Below are 19,534 nucleotides of genomic sequence, written 5' to 3'. Positions count from 1 at the left end.
TTGTGTTATAAACCCTGGAATAACACTCATCTGTGGGAGTGATACAATCCTATCTTTGTATGCTTCAGGCTGGAATTCAACCCTGGAATAATTGGCAGTCAACCTGAGAGACCTGGATAAGGACCCCACTGTATCCCGTATCTCCAGGGCTGTCACTCTGTGTACTGTATTTCAGAGAGTCATGTAAATACACCTAGACCCTAGGGAATGGAGCCTATAAGCATTCCAGTGCTCCAGACCGAGACCTGCTGATACACAACCCTCAGCATAAACTGTATTCACCCTGTAGGACTCAGGGAATGTCTCCTTAACATTTCCCAGCTTGGGACTTGAACTCATGATGCTAAATTTCTGGGTATTAGTCAGGCTAACATATCAGGATCTGGGGAATGTCTTATCCACATAGTATAGTAAAAAGGCCATAAATTTTGCTGCCACAAACTCCAGAAATATTCATATTTGCCTGGTAGAAAAGGGTAGCATGACCAGAAATGTGGATACGGACATCACAAACCCCAGTATGGCTGACAACTCTAGGGACTAAGAACCTATGGAAGCTCATGCCACTTCAAAGTCATACTGTAACATCCACAAAAGGCTGAAGAACGGAAACCTGTGGCACATGTAGACAATGCTGACACTGATTACTAATGAAGAAATCAAGTCTCAAAAACTTCAAAAGATTGAAATCATACCATGCGCCTACCTTCTCAGACTGAAATCAATCTAACTAGACATCAATAATAATAAAAAAGGGCACTGGAAAGTTCACAGGTACATGAAAATTAAACAACATGATGACCAATGCATCATTTTAAAAAATTAAAAAGAGGTCAGAAAATTTCTTAAAACAAATGAATATGAAAACACAACATATCAAAGCATAGAACACAGCAAAAGCAGTATTAAGAGGAAATTTTATAATGACAAGTGCTTACATTTAAATTTGAAAGATCTTAAATAAATGGTCTAATGCTGCATCTCAAAAACCCAGAAAAAGTGGCCAGCACTGTGGTGCAGTGGTTTAACACCCTGGCCTGAAGTGCTGGCATCCCATATGGGCACCGGTTGGAGACCCGGCTGCTCCACTTTCTATCCAGCTCTTCTTCTTTTTTTTTTTTTTTCTTTTTGGACAGGCAGAGTTAGACAGTAAGAGAGAGAGAGAGAGATAGAGACAGTTATAGACAGTGAAAGAGAGAGACAGAAGGGTCTTCCTTCTGTTGGTTCACTCCCCTATTGGCTGCCACAACTGGCACTGTGCCAATCTGAAGCCAGGAGCCAGATGCTTCCTCCCAGTCTCCCATGTGGGTGCAGGGACCCAAGCACTTGGGTCATTCTCCATTACCCTCCCGGGCCACAGCAGAGAGATGGACTAGAAGAGGAGCAACTGGGACTAGTACCCGGTGCCCCAACCAGGACTAGAACCTGAGGTGCCAGCGCCACAGGTGGAGGATGAGCCAAGTGAGCCATGGTGCCGGCCTCTATCCAGCTCTTTGCTATGGCCTGGGAAAGCAGTGGAATATGGCCCAAGTCCTTGGGAACCTGCACCTGTGTGGGAGACCTGGAAGAAGCTCCTGGCGTCAGATCGGCACAGCACTGGTCGTTATGGCCAATTGGGGAGTGAACCAGTGAATGGAAGACCTCTCTCTCTGCCTCTTCTCTCTGACTTTCAAAAAAAAAAAAAAAACTCTGACTTTCAAAAAAATATATAAATCTTTAAAACAAAACACAGAAAAAGAAAAACAAGCCATAGGCAAAAATTAGCAGGGCACAAGAAAAAATAAATATAAGAACAGTCATAAATGAAATTGAAACTAAAAGAATATTAGAGATATAAAACAAATAGCTGGTTCTTTAAGAAGATAAACAAAATAGAAAAGCCTTTATCCAGAGTAACAAAAGAAAGAAGAAAAAAACCTCAATAAATAAAATTTGAGAAGAAAAGTAGATGTTACAGTTGATACTACAGAATATGATGGGTCATAAAAAGCTGCTATGAACTGTGTGTTAACAAATTAAAAGCCTCAAGTAAATTCCTGAATATGTGTAACATATTAAGATTAAACAAGGAAGATATAGAAAATATAAATAGGCCATAGGAAGAAATACTACTGAAGTAGTAATTAATAAAAGTTTCCCAACAAAGAAAACCCTAAATTCTATAAAACATTTAAAAAGGAATAACTCAAATACTCTTCAAATTATTGCAAAATATTTTAGAGTATACAAAACTGTAAGGGGCCAGCACTGTGGCAGAAGCAGGTAAAGCCCTGGCCTGAATGCCAGCATCCCACGTGGGTGCTACTTTGAAAATTTGAAGCCTGGCAGCTCCACTTCAGATCCAGCTCTCTGCTAATGGCTTTGGAAAGCAGTAAAAGATGACCCAAGTCCTTGGACCCCTGCACCCATGAGGAAAACCCAGAAGAAGCTCCTGGCTCCTGTCTTAGGATTGGCTCAGCCCTGGCCATTGCAGCCATTTGGGAAGTAAACCAATGGATGAAAGACTCTTTCTTGCTCACTCTTGCTTTTGCTATTTCTCTTACCCCTCCCCTACCTCTGTGTAACTTCCTTTCAAGTAAATAAATATTTTTTAAAAAGAAAACTATAAAATACTTTTCAGAAAGCTGGCATTACCAATACCAATACCAAAGACACAGCACAAAAAATAAAACTACAGACCAGTATGCTTAATGAACATAAATGCAGAAGTTTTCAACAAAACATTAGTAAACCAAATCCAAAGCTACACCAGTGATTATACATAACAGTAAGTTTGATTTCATCTAAAGATGCAAGGGTGATTCAACATTTGGAAATAAAAAACCTTATAAATCACATCAACAGAATGAGGGAAAAATCATGTGAGCATTTTAACAGACACAGAAAGCAGTTGATAAAATCGAATATCTCTATAATAAAAAAACCTCTACAAATTAGAATAAAAAGAACACATCTCAAAATTATAAAGCCTTTATGAGACAGACCAACAGCTACTTTTATACTGAAAAATATAAAGCAGAAATCACTTCTTTTCAAATATGGAATAAGAGAAAAATGTCCATTTTTCACCAGTCTTATTCAGTATATTGTTGGAAGTACTAGCAAGAACATTTTGGAGGGAAAATAAATAAGGTAATTAAAATTGGAAAGTAGTAATTCAAAATCGCCATATTTGGGGCCAGCTCTGTGGCATCGTGGGTAAAGCCACCGCCTGCAGCATGAGCATCCCATATGGTCACCAGTTGGATTCTTGGATACTCCACTCATGATCCACCTCTCTACTGATGCACCTGGGAAAGCAGCAGAGGACGGACCAAGTGCTTGGGCCCCTGCACCCATGTGGGAGACTTGGATAAATCTCTAGCTCCTGGCTTCAGACTGACCCAGGCCTGGTTGTTGCAGCCATTTGGGGAGTGAACAAATAGATGGAATATTTCTCTTTCTATGCCTTGCCCTCTCTGTAATTGCCTTTCAAATAAATAAACTTTTAAAATTAACATTTGCAAATTTCATGATGTTGTACCTGGATGAAAACCAAGCACTACAGCAAAAAGCTGTTAGAATTTATAAATCAGTTCAGTGAAATCACAGTTACAAAGGGAGCAAACCAAAACAGTAGGATTTTTATGTACCAACAATGATCTCACTGAAAGAGACATCAGGTTTGAAATCCCATTCACGATATCACAAACACAATCCAATATTTAGGAATAAATTTAACCAAAGAAATGAAAGATCTCTACAATAAAATTTATAAAATATTGATGAAAGAAATCATCAAGGACATAAAAATGTGAAGATATTTCTTGCTCATGGATTGTAAGATTTATTGTCATTAAGAATCTATAGCATCTTAAGTATGCATTCCGTGCAATCTCTGTCAATATACCAATGACATTCTTTATAGAAGTAGAAAAACAATCCAAAAATATGTATTAAAATACCCAAAATAGCAAAGTAAACTTGAGCAAAAAAGCAAAAACAAAAATAAAAACATGCTGGACATACACAGAAAGACTGATACCACAGGTTCTCCTTCATATGTGGGAGCTAAAATCACCAAAAAGAAATGCCTGTATATATTTTGATGAAAATACAATGTTTTCTCAAACTTCGTTTAAAATCTTTGTCAAATAAACTGATAGGAATTATGTACTACTGTATATTTTTTTAAATAACACTTGAAGATATTACATAGATTAGTCCTTCCTTGTTTCATTTCTCGTATGGGTATGCATTTTCTAGTCTGTCTGTGTCCTTTAAAATTGTTTCCTATTTGTGTCTTCTTTGCTTTTTTTTTGGGTGGGGAAGGGTTTTTTTATTATTTTTTATTTAATGAATATAAATTTCCAAAGTACAGCTTATGGATTACCATGGCTTCCCCCGCATAACGTCCCTCCCACCCACAACCCTCCCCTTTCCCACTCCCTCTCCCCTTCCATTCACATCAAGATTCATTTTCGATTCTCTTTATATACAGATCAGTTTAGCATACATTAAGTAAAGATTTCAACAGTTTGCTCCCACACAGAAACATAAAGTGAAAAATAATAGATGATTTTTTAAATGATGATGAAATCAGATCAGACCTATTGTCATGTTTAATCCCAGTGAGAGACAAGTTGGGAATTCCTAATTTCTTTTCTTTTTTTTTATTTTACAGAAGATCAGTTTAGTATACATTAAGTAAAGATTTCAACAGTTTGCACCCCCATAGAAACACAAAGTGAAATATACTGTTTGAGTACTCGTTATAGCATTAAATCTCAGTGTACAGCACATTAAGGACAGAGATCCTATATGAGGAGTAAGTGCACAGTGACTCCTGTTGTTGACTTTACAAATTGACACTCCTGTTTATGGCATCAGTAATCTCCCTATGCTCCAGTCATGAGTTTCCAAAGCTATGGAAGCCCTTTGAGTTCTCCGACTCTTATCTTGTTTAGACAAGGTCATAGTCAAAGTGGAGGTTCTCTCCTCCCTTCAGAGAAAGGTACCTCCTTCTTTGAAGACCTGTTCTTTCCACTGGGATCTCACTCACAGAGATCTTTCATTTAGGTTTTTTTTTTTTTTTGCCAGAGTGTCTTGGCTTTCCATGCCTGAAATACTCTCATGGACTTTTCAGCCAGATCGGAATGCCTTTAGGGCTGATTCTGAGGCCAGAGTGCTGTTTAGGACATCTGCCATTCTATGAGTCTGCTGTGTATCTCGCTTCTCATGTTGGATCACTCTCCCCTTTATTTATTCTATTGGTTAGTATTAGCAGGTACTAGACTTGTTTATGTGATCCCTTTAACTCTTAGTCCTTTCATTATGATCAATTGTGAAATGAAATTGATCACTTGGAATAGTGAGATGGCATTGGCACATGCCACCTTGATGGGATTGAATTGGAGTCCCCTGGTATGTTTCTAACTCTACCATTTGGGGCAAGTCAGCTTGAGCATGTCCCAAATTGTACATCTCTTCCCTCTCTTATTCCCACTCTTCTGTTTAACAGGGATCACATTTCAGTTAAATTTCAACACATAAGAATAACTGTGTATTAATTACAGAATTAAACCAGTCATATTAAGTAGAACAGACAAAAAATACTGAGAGGGATAATGTATTAAGTTGTTCATTAACAGTCAGGGCTATGCTGATCAAGTCACTGTTTCTCATAGTGTCCATTTCACTTCAACAGGTTTCCTTTTTGGTGTTCAGTCAGTTGTCACCGATCAGGGAGAACATATGGTATTTGTCCCTTTGGGACTGGCTTATTTCACTCAGCATGATGTGTTCCAGATTCCTCCAATTTGTTGCAAATGACTGGATTTCGTTGTTTCTTACTGCGGTATAGTATTCTAAAGAGTACATATCCCATAATTTCTTTATCCAGTCTACCGTTGATGGGCATTTAGGTTGGTTCCAGGTCTTGGCTATTGTGAATTGTGCTGCAATAAACATTAGGCTGCAGACCGCTTTTTTGTTTGCCAATTTAAATTCCTTTGGGTAAATTCCCAGGAGTGGGATGGCTGGGTCGAACGGTAGGGTTATCTTCAGGTTTCTGAGGAATCTCCAGACTGACTTCCATAGTGGCTTGACAGTTTGCATTCCCACCAACAGTGGGTTAGTGTCCCTTTTTCCCCACATCCTCGCCAGCATCTGTTGTTGGTAGATTTCTGCATGTGAGCCATTCTAACCGGGGTGAGGTGAAACCTCATTGTGGTTTTGATTTGCATTTCCCTGATTGCTAGTGATCTTGAACATTTTTTCATGTGCCTGTTGGCCATTTGGATTTCCTCTTTTGAAAAATGTCTATTGAGGTCCTTAGCCCATCCCTTAAGTGGGTTGTTTGTTTTGTTGTTGTGGAGTTTCTTGATCTCTTTGTAGATTCTGGTTATTAACCCTTTATCTGTTGCATAGTTTGCAAATATTTTTTCCCATTCTGTCGGTTGTCTCTTCACTCTCCTGACTGTTTCTTTTGCAGTACAGAAACTTCTCAATTTGATGCAATCCCAATAGTTGATTTTGGCTTTGATTGCCTGTGCCTCCCGGGTCTTTTCTAGAAACTCTTTGCCTGTGCCAATATCTTGAAGGGTTTCTCCAATGTTCTCTAATAACTTGATGGTGTCAGGTCATAGATTTAGGTCTTTAATCCATGTTGAGTGGATTTTTGTGTAAGGTGAAAGGTAGGGGTCTTGCTTCATGCTTCTGCACGTGGAAATCCAATTTTCCCAGCACCATTTATTGAATAGACTGTCCTTGCTCCAGGAATTGGTTTTAGATCCTTGATCAAATGTAAGTTTGTTGTAGAAGTTTGGGTTGGTTGCTGGTGTTTCTATTCTGTTCCATTGGTCTATCCATCTGTTTCTGTGCCAGAACCATGCTGTTTTGATTACAACTGCCCTTTAGTATGTCCTGAATCTGGTATTGTGATGCGTCTGGCTTTGTTTTTGTTGTACAAGATTGCTTTAGCAATTCGAGGTCTCTTGTGCCTCCATATGAATTTCAGCATCATTTTTTCTAGATCTGAGAAGAAGGTCTTTGGTATCCTGACTGGAATTGCATTGAATCTATAAATTGCTTTTGGGAGAATGGACATTTTGATGATGTTGATTCTTCCAATCCATGAGCATGGAATATTTTTCCATTTCTTGGTATCCTCTTCTATTTCTTTCTTTAAGATTTTGTAATTCTCATCGTAGAGATCTTTAACGTCCTTGGTTAAGTTTATTCCAAGGTATTTGATTGTTTTTGTAGCTATTGTGAATGGGATTGATCTTAGCAGTTCTTTCTCAGCCATGGCATTGCTTGTGTATACAAAGGCTGTTGATTTTTGTGCATTGATTTTATATCCTGCCACTTTGCCAAACTCCTCTATGAGTTCCCATAGTCTCTTGGTAGAGTTCTTTGGATCCTCTAAGTAAAGAATCATATCATCTGCAAAGAGGGATAGTTTGACTTCTTCCTTCTCAATTTGTATTCCTTTAATTTCTTTTTCTTGTCTGATGGCTCTGGCTAAAACTTCCACAACTATGTTAAATAGCAATGGTGAGAGTGGGCATCCCTGTCTGGTGCCAGATCTCAGTGGAAATGCTTCCAACTCTTCCCCATTCAATAGGATGCTGGCCGTGGGTTTTTCATAAATTGCTTTGATTATATTGAGGAATGTTCCTTCTATACCAATTTGCTTAGAGTTTTCATTATGAAAGGGTGTTGAATTTTATCGAATGCTTTCTCTGCATCTATTGAGATAATCATATGGTTTTTCTTCTGCAATCTGTTAATGTGGTGAATCACATTGATTGATTTGAAATGTTGAACCATCCCTGCATACCAGAGATAAATAATCCCACTTGGTCTGGGTGGATGATTTTCCTGATGTGTTGTTGTATTCTATTGGCGAGAATTTTATTGAGGATTTTTGCGTCTATGTTCATCAGGGATATTGGTCTATAATTTTCTTTCAGTGCTGCATCTTTCTCTGGCTTAGGGATTAAGGTGATGCTGGCTTCATAGAAAGAATTTGGGAGGATTCCCTCTTTTTTGATTGTTCTGAATAGTTTGAGCAGAAATGGGATTAGTTCTTCTTTAAATGTCTGGTAGAATTCAGCAGTGAATCCATCTGGTCCTGGGCTTTTCTTTGTTGGGAGGGACTTTATTACTGTTTCAATTTCTGTTTCAGTTACGGGTCTATTTAGGTTTTCTATGTCTTCATGGTTCAATTTTGGTAGATTGCATGTGTCCAGGAATCTATCCATTTCTGATAGGTTTCCCTGTTTGCTGGCATACAAGTCCTTGTAGTAATTTCTGATGATTCTTTTTATTTCTGTGGTGTCTGTTGTTACGTTTCCTTTTTCATCTCTGATTTTATTGATTTGGGTCTTTTCTTTTTTTAGTTAGTTGGGCCAATGGGGTGTCAATTTTGTTTATTTTTTCAAAAAACCAGCTCCTCGTTTGGCTGATTTTTTGTAATGTTTTTTTTTGGATTCAATCATGTTAATTTCTTCTCTGATTTTAATTATTTCTCTTCTTCTACTAGATTTGGGTTTGGTTTGCTGCAGTTTTTCTAGGTCCTTGAGATGCGCTGAAAGCTCATTTATTTGGTACCTTTCCAATTTCTTGATATAGGCACCTATTGCTATAAACTTGCCTCTCAATACTGCTTTTGCTGTATCCCATAAGTTTTGATATATTATGTTGTTATCCTCATTTACTTCCAGAAAGTTTTTGATTCCTCTTTTGATTTCTTGAATGACCCAGTGTTCATTCAGGAGCATGTTGTTCAGTCTCCATGTGTTTGCATACTCCCTGGGGTTTTCTGAGTTGCTAATTTCCAGCTTCATTCCTTTATGGTCTGAGAAGCTGCATGGCATGAATCTAATTCTTTTAAATTTGCTGAGACTTGCTTTATGGCCTCGTATGTGATCAATCCTAGAGAAGGTTCCATGCACTGCTGAGAAGAATGTAAAATCTTTAGATGTAGGATTGAAAGTTCTGTAGATATCTGTTAGATCCATTTGGGCAATAGTGTCAATTAAATCTTCTGTTTCCTTGTTGATCTTCTGTCCGGATGATCTGTCTATTTCTGAGAGTGGAGTATTGAAGTCCCCCAGTACTATTGTGTTGGAATCTAACTCTCCCTTTAAGTCCCTTAACATATCTTTTAAATAGACCGGAGTCCTGTAATTAGGTCCATATGCATTTATAATAGTTACATTTTCCTGTTGAATTGAACCCTTAATCATTATATAGTGTCCCTCTTTGTCTCTCTTAACAGTTTTTGTATTAAAGTTTATTTTGTCTGATATTAATATGGCTACACCTGCTTTTTTTTTGTTTCTGTTGGCATGGAATATCTTTTTCCAACCTTTCACTTTCAGTCTGCATGCATCTTTGTTAGAGAGATGTGTTTCTTGTAGGCAACAAATAGTTGGGTTGTGTTCCTTGAGCCTATCAGCCAATTGGTGTTTTTTAACTGAAGAGTTAAGACCATTAATGTTTAATGTGATTATTGATACATAGTGACTTTGCCCTGCCATTTTCCCGGAGATATTTTCTAGTAGATGCTTTGAGCTTCCCATTCTCTTTTACTGGTGGTTTTTCTTCCTTTAGCTTCTTTCATATTGATGGCCGTGTTTCTGTGTTTCTGAGTGTAGCACATCTTTAAGTATCTTTTGCAGGGCTGGATGAGTGGCGGCAAACTCTTTCAATTTCCATTTGCTATGAAAGGTCTTTATTTCACCTTCATTCACAAATGAGAGCTTAGCAGGATATAATATTCTGGGCTGGCAATTTTTCTCTCTTAGCACCTGTGCTATGTCTTGCCATTCCCTCCTAGCCTGTAGTGTTTCTGATGAGAAGTCTGCTGTGAGTCTGATTGGAGATCCTCTGAGAGTAATCTGATGTTTCTCTCTTGCACATTTTAGGATCTTTTCTTTATGTTTCACTGTGGTAAGTTTAATTGCCACTTTTCGTGGTGAGGATCTCTTTTGGTCATGTTTATTGGGGGTTCTATGAGCTTCCTGTACTAGGATGTCACTGTCCTTCTCCAAACCTGGAAAGTTCTCTGCTAGTATCTCACTAAAAAGGCCTTCTAATCCTTTCTCTCTCTCCATGCCTTCAGGAACTCCTAGAACTCGAATGTTGGTTTTTTAATAGTATCCTGAAGATTCCCCACAATATTTTTTGGATTTCTAATTTCCTCTTCTTTTCTTTGGTTTGACTGTATGTTTTCCTGTGCTCTGTCTTCTAAGTCCTATATTCTCTCTTCTGCTTCACCGATTCTGTTTTTAAGGCTCTCTAATGTGTTTGTCCTTTGATCTATTGAGCTCTTCATTTCATTTTGATTTCTCTTCACTATCACACTTTCCTGTTCTTCTAGTTTCTGTGTTTCATTTTGATTCTTCCTTAAAATTTCATTTTCATGAGAGAGATTTTCAAACCTGTCCAATAAGGATTTCTGTAGTTCAAGGATTTGCTTTTGAAAACTTCTAAATATTCTTATCATAAATTTTTTGAAATCCGTATCTTGCATTTCTTCTATCTCATCATCTTCATAATCTTGGCTTGGGGTGTTTTGTTTATTTGGAGGCATCATAGTGTCATCGTTGATCTTGTTCCCTCGATTTTTGTGTTTGTTGCTTGGCATAATTAATTCTTCTTTCAACACTGTGCGTTTTTTTTTTATTTTATACTATGTCTGTGTTAAGTGGACTGCCTGCTGTTGGAGGAGCCTTGGAAACTTGAGATGGGTGTGGACTGAGAGCTCTTCTTGGTTCTTCCAGGTTACAGGTGTGCAAAGGTGACACCCTCAGGTTATGTGTGGTAAATCTCTCTCTATTTATTTATTTATTTATTTATTTTATGTATTTATTCAGGAAGTAAGTAATACCGCATGGCTGTGCAGAATTGATGGTATTTAGCTTCCGATTTCTGGCTTCTACCCAAAGAGTCTGTGCAGGCTCTGTTTCTCCTCTGGACTCCCACTGGGTTTCCTAGGCTATTGAATTGTAGCAACTCAGTTCCTTAGCTTTCCCCTGTTGTTATGTATATCCAGAGTGCTGCCTGCTCTTTGTCTTTTGCTCACCTTTGCAAGGTTGTCGGAGAGAGAAACTCGTCTGTACCAGTACCCCCCCACCTTTTTTCCTTCTCTCCTGTAGTCAGTCTGGTGAACTTTCCTGCTCCCCTCTAGATTCTGACCACCATTTCCCCACCAATGTCTCGGGTTACTGAGCTCACCTCCCCTTCCAGCGCCGATGTGTGGACTTGGAGCCCTGGGCGTCCCTGCTCTCCCCGCTGGTGTCTGTGTGACATCCACTCCCCTTCCCGCACTGGCACGCAGACCCTGCAGGTCCCGTGGCTTGGCTTCCGCACTGTGGGTGACCTTGTTCTCCCAGTAGGTCCTCCGAGTCACAGCCACTAGATCCAGAAGAGTTTCCTCTGCAATTTTTTCCTGATTCTTTTTCTGAGGCTACCGTAACTCCACTTTTATTAAACCAAATTTTCCCGGACTATTGGTGCACACCCTCACTATTCCGCCATCTTGGCTCTGCCCTCCTATTTGTGTCTTCTTTGTACATAGCAATTCTGTTGATTAGATGGATAGATAGATATGTCTCATTTAAAATAATTTTTAATGTTTTTCTTTATTAATTTGAAAGTCAGAGTTACAGAGAGAGAAAGAGGAGAGAGAGAGAGAGAGAATCTTCCATCTACTGCTTCACTCTCCAAATGGCTACAACAACTAAACTAGGCCAGGCCACAGCCAGCCAGAAACCAGGAACTTCTGGTCTCCCACATGGGTTCAGGGGTCCAAGAACATGGGGCATCTTCCACAGCTTTCCCAGGCTATTAGCAGGGAGCTGGATCAGAAATGGAGGTACCAGGACTCAAACTGGTACCCATTTGGAATGCTGGCTTTGCAGGCAGTAGCTTTACATGCTATGCCACAATGCCAAGCCCTATATTGATCTTGTACCTAGCAATCTGTGTCATTTCATTTTTCAGTAAAGGTCGAGGTATCATAGTACCTGATTCAAAGCATATTACAAAGTTTCAGTAATAACATAAAATTGTCAAATAGATCAATGGAAGAAAATAAAATGTCCAGAAATCACTTCATGTGCATTCAGGCAACTGATTTTTGACCAAAGTTCCATAGAATGTACATTTAAAAAGGGGTAGTCTTTTCAATAAACAGTTCTTCAAAACTAAAGTGTGTGTGTGTGGTATTAACCTTTCATTATATATAAAATCAACTCAAGGTGGATCAAAAACCTAAATTTAAGGTTTTAATCTATGGCTCTGAACTTTCTGAAAGAAAATATAGGGGGAAACTCTCCAAGATATTTGTGTAACATGATGACTTCTTGGATAAGACCCCCAAAACACTGACAAATGCAGAACTAGACAAATGAATTTATATCAAACTCAGAAGCTTCTGCACAGCAAGAGAAGCAATCAGGGAGTTAAGAGAAGTCTGAAAAATTGGGAAAAAAATATTTGCAAGCTCCAACAAATGGTTAATATGAGAGTATATCCGTAACTCAAAAATCAATCCAGTTTAAAAATGAGCAAAGAGGGGCTGGCACTGTGGCACAGCAGGTTAACACCCTGGCCTGAAGTGCCGGCATCCTATATGGATGTCAGTTCGAGACCCAGCTGCTCCATTTCCAATCCAGCTCTCTGCTATTGGATGGGAAAGCAGTGGAAGATGACCCAAGTCCTTGGGCCCCTGCACACATGTGAGAGACCTAGAGGAAGCTTCTGGCTCCTGGCTTCAGATTGGCACAGCTCCAGCCATTGTGGCCAATTGGGGAGTGAACCATTGGATGGAGGACCTCTCTCTCTCTCTGACTCCCTGCCTCTCCTCTCTCTGTGTAACTCAGACTTTCAAATAAATAAATACATATTTAAAAAATGAGCAAAGGACCTGAATAGACAGTTCTCAAAAGTATAAATGCAAATGATCAACACACACACTCACACACACACACATATATATGCTCAATAATGTTAGCTATCAGGGAAGTGCAAATTAATATCACTTCACCCTTATCATAATGAATATTATCCAAAAAGGAGAGAGCATTAATATGCTGGTGAGGATATAGAAAAAGTAGAATTTTGTACACTGTTATCAGGAGTGTGCTTTATACAGTCACCATTGAAAACAATATTGAGATGTCCTAGAAATCTAGAAATAGAATTTCCATATGATCCAATGATCCCAACACTGAGTATTATCCAAAATATTTAAACTCATTGTATCAAAGAGATTCTTCTCCACCATGTTTATAGCAGAACTGTTCACAATAACCAAAATATGGAATCAACCAAATATGCTTAATAAGATGAATGGATAAAGAAAATGGGATATATATTCACAATGAACTATTATTCAACTATAAAAAGAATGAAGTCCTGTCATTTGTAGCAAAATGGGTGCTACAAATAGAGAACATAACATTGAGTGAAATAAGCCAGACTCAGAGACACAAAAACTGCTTGTTCTCCTTTGCATGTGGAAGTTAATATTAAAAGAAAAACTTATTCTGAACACAGAATGTTAATTGACAGACTCTGGGCTGGGTGGAAGAGATAAAAGAAATTTGGGTTAAAAAGTTTATAAACATAGCTGTGGTTCATTAATTGTGATAAGTATATAAGTATAATGATATGAGATATTATTAGGGGATATTAGATATTATTAGGGGATAAGGGGCCAGAGATATGGGGAAATTTGTAATGTACCACAAAAATTTTGAGGGAAAGATGTCTATATCTGGAAATATTCTATTAGAACCTTTAAAAATCAAAGATAAAGTTAAAATTCCAAAAAGTCTAGAAAAAGTAAAAAATAACTTGAAAATGATGAATTATCAAATGAGTCTAAGACATTTCTAAAAATATGTGTATAATATGGTAGCCAGGAACAGTTGTAGTATTGTGATGGAGTTGGAGACCTCATAATAACAAAGCCAACCAAGATGGCCATGGGATTCTACTGCTAAGATTGACTTGCACTAGGATGTTAATATACAGGTATTAGTATTAACTACAATTTATAAAACAGATGAAAAAGCATGCGGATGATATGAAATAAATAAATGATGATCACTTTGAAAGATGTGAGCAATTTTGTAGGAGCAATATAGAGTGACCAACAGATATAAATGAAATTGTTGAAAACTAAACAATTACAATATATTAAGAAAGAATATACATTAAAAATTTTCACAAAATTTAAAAATCCACATCAAATACTATTATAACCATGAAGGAAAAGTGTCAGTAACTTGAATTAAACTATTGACACTTTCAGAAATCAAAGATAAATGTCATAGTTCTGGAAAAATCCATAATTGCCATCAAATATGATACTTGGAAAGGGAGAATGACCAAATTTCCCTAAGAAGTCTCTGAAAAATTGTATACATGAAAATTGTCAGAAGAACTTATGCAATTTTGTGGCCAATGAAAGTTTCTTTAAAAACAAAATACAACCCTGTCGGAATAAGATTGAAGTTGGCAAACTCAAAAGGCTTCCATAGCCTTGGAAACTCATGACTAGAGCCTAGGGAGATTACTGATGCCATAAACAAGAGTGTCAAGTTGTTAAGTCAACAACAGGAGTCACTGTGTACTTACTTCTCATGTGGGATCTGTCCTTAATGTGTTGTCCAATGTGAAGTAATGCTATAACTAGTACTGAAACAGTATTTTACACTGTGTGTTTCTGTGTGGGTGCAAACAGATGAAATCTTTACTTAATATATACTAAATCTATCTTCTGTATATAAAGATAATTGAAAATGAATCTTGGCCAGTGCCGTGGCTCAATAGGCTAATCCTCCACCTTGTGGTGCTGGCACACCAGGTTCTAGTCCTGGGCAGGGCGCTGGATTCTGTCCCGGTTGCTCCTCTTCCAGGCCAGCTCTCTGCTGTGGCCAGGGAGTGCAGTGGAGGATGGCCCAAGTGCTTGGGCCCTGCACCCCATGGGAGACCAGGAGAAGCACCTGGCTCCTGCCTTCAGATCAGCGTGGTGTGCCGGCCACAGCGCGCCAGCCGCATCGGCCATTGGAGGGTGAACCAACAGCAAAAGGAAGACCTTTCTCTCTGTCTCTCTCTCTCACTGTCCACTCTGCCTGTCAAAAGAATTCATAAAAAAAAAAAAAGAAAATGAATCTTGATGTGAATGGAATGGGAGAGGGAGCAGGAGATGGGAGGGGTCAAGTGGGAGGGAAATTATGGGGGGGGGAGCCATTGTAATCCATAAACTGTACTTTGGAAATTTATATTTACTAAAATAAAGTTAAAAAAAAATACAACCAAGATGGCCTCAAGTTCACAGTGGTTAGATTAGCTTTAAATGGGATACCAAGGATACACATGGGTAATATAAGCTCAAACACACACACACAAAATAAATACATAAAAAGAGGATCCAGGTGTTATGAAATAAAATACACTGTGACCAGGGTAAGTAACAATTATTTTCTAGAAGTAATAGCAGAATGACAAGCAAATATGAGGGAAATTACTGGAAATGATAACAATTACCTTAAAAAAGGAAAATGAAATAATTTTCACAAAATGTAAATCAAATGAAGATCATACACTTATCAGAGAAATCTTTAAAATAGATGGATTTTTAACTCATTCTATTGAAACTTTCATATATTAATGGGAAGTTTAGAATTTCATGAAATATAAAAAAGAACCTGAAAAGAACCTAAAAAAGTACCTGAAAAGAATGACTATCATGTGGGTCTAAAATGTCTCTGAAAACATGTGTGCATGATGGTTGCTAACACAACTTTTAGAATTTTGATGGAGTTCATGACTTCATAATGAACACTTAACCAACATGGCCATGAATTCACAGTGGCAGGTCTGGAATACACTGGGATATTAAAGAAAAATACAGGTGATGGTAATCTTAAAGACAGTAATAAAAACATGTTGGATTTTTATGAAATAAAATGATTACTGTGAGTAGAAATGAGCAATTCAGTAGGAGCCATAATAAACAGACAATGAGATAATGGGAAAGCTAGTGAAAAATAGATTATTATAATACATTAAAAAAGAAATATTTTTTAAAAAACAATAAAATTATAAGTCAAAGATTGTGCTGCTTATTAGAATTAACTCAAAATATGTTAGCTTTTAAATCTAGTGAAATTTAAAGTTCCATAACAATCAAGAAATGTACTAAGTATATTACCTGGTACTTGTGAATGACTACATTGGACAAAGATAGCCCTGAAAAATTTTGTATATGAACATCATCAGGACAACTTATAGAACTCTGAGGAAGCTGATGACTCAGCTTCACAGTGTAAGTACTGCCTTCAGCTAAGATACTAAAGATGCTCATAAGTGATATGTCTAAATTCAAAGAAAAGAAAGTTTAAAAGTGATACACACCTTACGATATACAATATATTGTCATTACTGCGAAAAGAAATCAGTAGCTTGGTCAGAACTATAATAAAATGACAGAGATAAAAGGGAAATTGCTGAGAAGTAGCTCATTATAATTACATTTAAAAAACAACCTTTTCTGTAAATGTAAATTAAAGATGGTATCAATTAAGGGAATCTTAAAATGTGCCAGTATTTGTAACTAGTCTTTCACAGCTTTTTTTAAAAAAAAGATTCATTTATTTACTTGAAAGAGTTACACAGAGAAAGAAAGAGAGTCAGAGAGAGAGAGAGAGAGAGAGAGAGAGAGAGAGAGAGAGGTCTTCCATCCACTGGTTAACTCCCCATTTGGCCACAGCGGCCAGAGTTGCGCCAATCTGAAATGAGGAGCCAGGAACTTCTTTTGGGTTTCCCATGTGGGCCATCTTCTACTGCTTTCGCAGGCCATAGCAGAGAGCCGGATTGGAGGAGGAGTAGCCTGGACTGGAACCTGCAGCCATATGGGATGCTGGCACTGCAAGTGGTGGCTTTACCCACTATACCACAGCGCCGGCCCCTGCCACAGCTTTTAAAGCCCAAAGATGGGGCTTGGCAGTGAGGTCTTCAGCAGAGAACTCCAGATACCTGAACCTTTCCTTGGCTGTGTTGGAATTGCTTTAAGGAGACATCAATGACTCTGCCAAGTATGAGATGTTTACATTTCAGAATGGAGGTGTTCAAATTTTATGCAAATACCCCGAGATTGTCCTGCAATTCAAAATGCAGCTGCTGACAGGGAGACAAGTCCTCTGTGACCTTAGGCAGGCAAAGGAGAGTGGAAACACGGTGTCCATTAAGGCTCTGAAATTCTGTCAATATTAGTTATTCAACAACAGTTTCTCTTTTTTACTATATAATTTGGACAGTTCTCATGCCAGCTATTACTTCTGCAAACTATCAATTTTTGACCCTCCTCCTTTTCAAGTAGAGATTCTCAGAGGAGAATATTTGCATATTTATGGATCACAAGCTCTGTTGCCAGGTGAAGTTCTGGTTACCCATAGGATGTGCAGCTTTTGCGGTAGTCTACATTTTTGAATGCATATTTATTTTTCGGCTTACAAAAGAGAAATATCAATCAAGTGTGCATGACCCGAATAGTGAGTACGTGTTCATAGCAGCAGTGAACACAGCTAAAAAATCTGCACTGACAGAACTCTCAGGCACCTGGGCATGGCACACATTGGTCGGGTCTCCTCAACTTGAAGTGAGAGAGTCCCTTGTTTCCTCGACTAGAGTCCGACTTGACTTGATTGGACCACATCCATCTCCTGCTCATGTTTTGTTCATTCTGCACCAGTGACTCTAAAAGCCAGCAGGATTTGCACAGATTTCCTTGGTGCTGCTGCTTTCTCAGAATAAACACCTTCTTGCAACTAGCTTTATAGAAAGCCCATCTCATATGCACTCAACAAACAAACCTCACTGGGAAGAAATCCCTTTGTCTAGGCCTAGTTTTAGCAATGCAGTAAAACAACTCTTTTATTTTTTTTCTTTAAAGCAGCCATTTTTTTTTCTTTAAAGCACAGCCAGCACTGTGCTGTAGCAGATAAAGCCGTCACCTGCAATGCCAGCATCCCATATGGGTTCTGGTTCAAGTCCCAGCTGCTCCATTTTCAGTCCAGGTCTCTGCTATGGCCTGGAAAAGCAGTAGAAACTGGTTCAAGTCCTGAGCCTCTAAACCCATGTAGGAGACCTGGAAGAAGCTCCTGGATCCTGCCTTCGGATCAGCTCAGCTCTGGCCATTGTGGCCATCTGGGGAGAGAACCAGTGGATGGAAGACCTCTCTCACTGTCTCTCTCTCTTTTTCTGTCTCTCTCTCTCTCTCTCTCTCTTTCCTCTCTCTCTCTCTCTCTGCCTCTGCCTCTCTGTAACTCTGCCTTTCAAATAAGTAAATAAATCTTTTTAAAAAATACTATCAGGAACATTCAGATACTTAGTAAAAATCTGATCGAGTTTTTAGGTTAATAAATTCTCCTTGATTTTGGCCAGCACTGTGGCTCACTAGGCTAATCCTCCGCCTTGCGGCGCCGGCACACCGGGTTCTAGTCCCGGTCGGGGCGCTGGATTCTGTCCCGGTTGCCCCTCTTCCAGGCCAGCTCTCTGCTGTGGCCAGGGAGTGCAGTGGAGGATGGCCCAAGTGCTTGGGCCCTGCACCCGCATGGGAGACCAGGAGGAAGCACCTGACTCCTGGCTTTGGATTGGCACAGCGTGCTGACCATAGCGGCCATTTGGGGAGTGACCCAACAGAAGGAAGACCTTTCACTCTGTCTCTCTCTCTCTGTCTAACTCCACCTGTCAAAACACAAAAAAGACAGTTACTTTAAGCCTTTGTCTAGTAAATATAACACCTGGGCTTCCTAACAAGATTTTCTGAGAACTGCTTTTTTTATCTCTATATTTATGTGTTATGTCTTCTTATATTTACTGTTTTCCTTTTATATTTTTTGAAAAACCCACATTATGAATAGTATAATGTGTAAACTCTAAGAATTACATTCTATATCCACTTAACAGGGCTTGTTGTTGCTGCTGTTTATTTTAGCCAACCTTCCTGGAATATTCTTTGTATGTTAACCACTTAAATCTCTGTTAATTTTGTTAGTGTATAGCTAATTATCAGACAAAAATTTTCTTAAATTTCTTAAACTACTTATTACCCTATTATTATTTTCTTAAATTTCTTCAACTATTTGTTACCCTATTAAACTCTGTGTGTGTGCTGGCACATGCTTTTATTACTACAGAGTAAACAGCTCTGCCTTAGCAACCACTTCCTGTTTGCACACTCCATCAAGTCCAAACAGAGGTGAGAGTTCTATGGCTGCTCATTTTCTCAGTCTGCAAAAAAACTGCACAAATGTGTGGCCTTCTAGATCTCTGGGAACATTTAGAAGATTTTCAAAGCCCACTATAGTTATCTCATTTCCCATATTTTCACTTTACATTTTTTGGTCAGCCTTTTTTTGGCCTCAATTAGAATCATTGTCTTGGGCAGTTATAATGTTAAACAATTGCTTCTAATTGTTTTCAAAAAGTATGACCAGCAGTGAAGTTTTTCTCACAGAGTGTGCACTGA

General features: G+C 38.5%; 1 pseudogene; it reads left to right on the top strand.

Moving 5' to 3' along the window:
• Positions 1-481: 481 nt before the first annotated feature.
• LOC149123251 (inducible T-cell costimulator pseudogene) lies at positions 482-17,855 on the top strand (annotated as a pseudogene).
• Positions 17,856-19,534: the final 1,679 nt, after the last annotated feature.

Source organism: Oryctolagus cuniculus, chromosome 12, assembly GCF_051225735.1.
Source record: "Oryctolagus cuniculus isolate XC-2025 breed Fujian yellow rabbit chromosome 12, ASM5122573v1, whole genome shotgun sequence".
NCBI classification, from domain to species: Eukaryota; Metazoa; Chordata; class Mammalia; order Lagomorpha; family Leporidae; genus Oryctolagus; species Oryctolagus cuniculus.
Note: the sequence above shows the minus strand (reverse complement) of the source record. Positions and strands in the feature narration are given on the sequence as shown.